Genomic DNA, 3805 nt, shown 5'->3' on the forward strand with positions numbered 1-3805 from the left:
TGAAGAAGGAGTCCTATCGGGCATTTTTGGCCTGTGGGACTCCGGAAGCAGCTGACGGGTACCGGCAGTCCAAGCGGCATGCGGCTCCAACTTGCGATTCAGCTCGCGTATCCACACAGTTTGATTGCTGATCGCCGAACCCATCAAACGAATTTGACGATAAGTCAGGTAACTGCCTAATCCAAACAGCAGAAATCCTTTTATCAGAAATCCAAATATGTAAAGATCCTCCACATCTTCCACAGACAGAGTCGATAGACAATCAGGATTCCAACGTTTCCAGGAATCCAATGTGTATCCAGCAAAGAATGTCTTCTCAGGGCAAGCTGGCTCTCCTTTGGTCAGCCTTCCCGTTGAGAAAATTTGATCAATTTCATTGAGAGACCAGCTGACCAGATCCATAGTTCAAAAATGTTTGGAGTATGTAAAAAAGAAGTTCCGAAAAGCAGAGGGGGGTGAGAAGACACAGGGTCAGAGAGAAAAGAAACACGTCCGCCTTCCACCAGGAGCAGAGAGGAAAAAAAAAAAAAAAGTGTCACAACTTATTACATAAGTTAATACTTTAAGGCATTAACAAAAATTTGGCTTATGGAATAACTCTAAAAACCTTTGTACTTCATGAAAACCAGCATTATTTCATCTAACTTTAAGTGTGAGCAGCAGGCTAAATTAGCCACTAATGCTATGGAGTTCTGAATGGTTATTTAATTTCCCTTTGGGATTAATAAAGTATTTTTGAATTTGAATGGAATTGAATTGAATGGCAGCTGTGATTAAACCTGTCTCAAGAACTGTACTCCTGCTAAGGACTCTCCTCTGACAGAAAACATGTCCATGTCAAAAAACAACTGATGATAAATAATAATTATTTAAAAATGTGTCTGAATCTGACTGTGTTTATGTTGAAAGTGTACTCCTGCAGATTAAATCATACACATGAGTGGCTGCCAAGGTGGGTAACAAAATAATGTTCACGGCCTAGAATACAGTTTTGCCTACAAAAATAAACCGTGTTTTAAAAAAATTGGCAGCACAAAACGTGGCTGCACAGTGTCGAGGTCAGAAAAAACTCACAGAAACCCGGAAAACCTGCTCAACCTCCTCACTTGGGATCGGGAAGATGCACGGAGTCAGAGAGTCAAAAACAGCCAAAGAGTCCACTTTAAAGTTCAAGCAGAATTTATTAACTTTCAGTGCTGAAAGGAGACACCTTGCCAGAATAATAGGAAAACCGAAGTCACGTCTGAGCGAGATCTCTAACACATAGCAGTTTTAACATGTTGCCCCACACAATGGCTCATCTTCGTCTGGACATTCTTCCGGGACCATATCTGGAGTTGTTTTCCTGTCTTCTGCAGTTGGGTTTCTTCGGGAGGGTTTCTGTTAGGGTTTTTATGTTATCAGCCTTTATGCTCATGTGTAAAACTGCCTACGTGAGACATGAAGGTCAGACGGCGGGCGCCACACCATCTGGCTCTCCCAAACAGAGATGTGTTATGGTTATGCTATGTTATGGTTAACCCCTTTTTTCTTCTTCCTCTAATAAAAGAGAAAGCTCAAGTAAGCAGGCAGAACTTCCTGGACAGCACGCCATTAGGAGCTGTTGTGGAATTTCTCCTCTTGCGAAGGCCTTCACAAAAAGACAACAAGCCTCTCTGGTGTAATTCTTTCTTAGCAGGTTAAATAAATCAAAACCCTGACAGTTTCAGTTTCTACTGAGCTGACTCCCCTAGTCTCTGTTATCTTGTAGCCGTGCAGGCAGTCACACACACCATAAACTCACATGACCTCACCAGGGCATAGTTACAACTATCAACATGTTAATACAGTTGATTCAATTTACAGGTACATTAATACATGTTTCTATCTGGCAAGAGCGTCTATTTTACACAGGTAACATGCATTCCTTCAATTTAACAAGTTAATTTGGTCTTTTCTCAGTACAATAAAAATAAACAGATTTTACTGTAGATTAACAAACACTCAGTAAGGAAAACCTTTCACTTCATGTGTAAGAAGTAGTTTATTGGTGGTTTTTCTGCCTGTTTACAAACAAATCAAACTGTAGAGAGAAAGAAACAAATAGCTGGATGAATTCCCAGCAACACAATCTGTAAATGAACATCTGTGAACAGACCTTGCAGGTCTGATCTTACAGAGATGAATCCAGTCTGAAGGGTAAAGATTGTGGAAATCTTTATGTAACAAGAACAGAAATATGTCATGACAGACAAGGCCCTCCGTAGAATGGTCGTCAAATACTGTTGACTGCAAGGCACAAAGGTGTAACACAGAGCAGTGTTCTCGGCCACAAACCTTGTGCACCGAGGCTGTGTCTTGGACCCCATTATATACAGCTGGGCTTTGCATGACCTCATGTTTATCTAACAGACAATAACATTTTGCATTTGATCAACCTGCTGATGGTAAAAATCACTTTGCCCTAAGAGCAACCGAAGATAAACAGCAGTCAGAGGCATTCAGGCCATAACAAAGGGAGAAACCAAACAGCACCAAACAACCCTGGTGGAGTCCATGTCAGCACAGAAAAGAGGTCACTACCTTTTGGTTTCTGAGGGGACAGATGTTGTGAAGTGAAACTATAATATAGACACTCCTTACCGGTTAGAATCATGTATTAATGTTCTGTAATTCTATTGATTGTATTAACCCGAGGATGAGTGCAACTATGCACTGGTGAGGTCATGTGAGTTTGTGGTGTACGTGACTGCTGGTACCAACTATGAAGATAAGAAGGTCTGGAGGAGTCAGCTAATTAGGAACTGAAACCCACTCGAAGAAAACCACCTGCAGAAGATGGAGAAAAACAAGTCCATATACAGGGTCCTGGAAAGATGACCGAAGGAGGATGGGCCAGCTCTTTGTTTAGGTTAAAATGCTATGTTTTTGATATTTAGGTCAGACATCTTCTGGTGTTCCTGCTGTGAGCTGGTAAGGAATGTCTCCCTTAGGCTAAGGCTAATAAATCTTTTAAACTGAAGATACTGCTTCTGACCATTTTTGACTCCTGGTTTCTCTGTGCATTTTCCGGTCCATCGTGAGGAGAGGGTTTTTAGAGTTTGAGTTTCATTTAGGTAATATTTGTCTCCTCAACAATGTCTAAATGATTTTTCCATCCCAGTAAACACTGATGAACTCTGCAGTGTCAGAGAAAGGAAGGTCTGAGTGAGACTTTATTGTTTCTGAACTTTCTCTTCTAAACATTCAGGAAACAGATGTCAGTCAGGTTTAGGTTGAATCTGATTCAGAGGGAACTTAATCTGTGGCTGAAATATTTGATCTGAGCTGAATATTTGTTTTTATTCTTATGGACTTGGCAAATCTCATAAAAACTGAAGATTTCTTTGTCTGTTTTTGGTTTGGCTCCAAGCAGATGTTCTGAAATGTTAAACTGATTTGTTGGATTTAAAAGAAATATTTTAGAACTAGTTTAGTTTTAAGGTTGAATATCTTGTAAATCCTGTCAGGATAACTTTTATTTCAGGGTAAAAATAACTGTTTGTCTCTGAGCTTCTCAGTGAGGTGACGGGGGTAAAAAATCCAACTGAAATGACCTAAACTGAGTCAAGCAGCTTTAACATGAATTTATGACAAATGTTTAAAACAATATTTTTGTTTGTTTGTTTGTTTTGGTGTTTTACGGGTTTTAACTATGATCTGTTGTCTCCAGCAGCTGTTTTAGTTTGTTCTGTCTGCTGCTCGTTCAGGAACTCTGTCAACACTTTTGGGTCAGAGCGTCTGGAGTTCTTCTGCTTCTTCTTCATCAGGAGGAGGAGGGGGATGG

This window comes from Kryptolebias marmoratus, linkage group LG8 (assembly GCF_001649575.2).
Source record: "Kryptolebias marmoratus isolate JLee-2015 linkage group LG8, ASM164957v2, whole genome shotgun sequence".
Taxonomy (NCBI): Eukaryota; Metazoa; Chordata; class Actinopteri; order Cyprinodontiformes; family Rivulidae; genus Kryptolebias; species Kryptolebias marmoratus.